Here is a 568-nt window from a genome sequence, read left to right on the forward strand (position 1 = left end):
AGTTAAGCCAGTAATCTCGCTCCCTAGTGAAAAATGGGTACTGAAGATTGGGTTCTTAAAGGTACAAAATTGGTAACAAAGACATAAAAGCAAAAATTTAAATTCTAGAGTAGAGTTTGGAATTTCAAAAATACGATGTTAAAGAAAAGAAGAAGGAAAAGAAAGAGAGAGAAAACGAACAAACAAAAACAAACAAGGTCGCAAAAATTATAAAGAAAATATAAGTACAAAATTGATAACTAATACCAAAAAGCAAAAGTTAAAATCTAGAGTAGAGTTTGGAATTTCAGATATACAATGTTATTTAAAAGAAGAAGAGAAAGAAACAGAGAAAAAGAAAAAATAAAAAAGGGTCACAGAAATATATAAAAACAAAAACAAAACTATAGGTACAAAATTGATAACAAATACTAAAAAGCTAAAATTAAAAATCTAGAGTAGAGTTTGGAATTTCAAAAATACAATGTTAAAGAAAAGAAGAAGGAAAAGAAAGAGAGAGAAAACGAACAAACAAAAACAAACAAGGTCGCAAAAATTATAAAGAAAATATAAGTACAAAATTGATAAC

Source organism: Bison bison, unplaced genomic scaffold (genome assembly GCF_000754665.1).
Source record: "Bison bison bison isolate TAMUID 2011002044 unplaced genomic scaffold, Bison_UMD1.0 scf7180017864317, whole genome shotgun sequence".
NCBI classification, from domain to species: domain Eukaryota; kingdom Metazoa; phylum Chordata; class Mammalia; order Artiodactyla; family Bovidae; genus Bison; species Bison bison.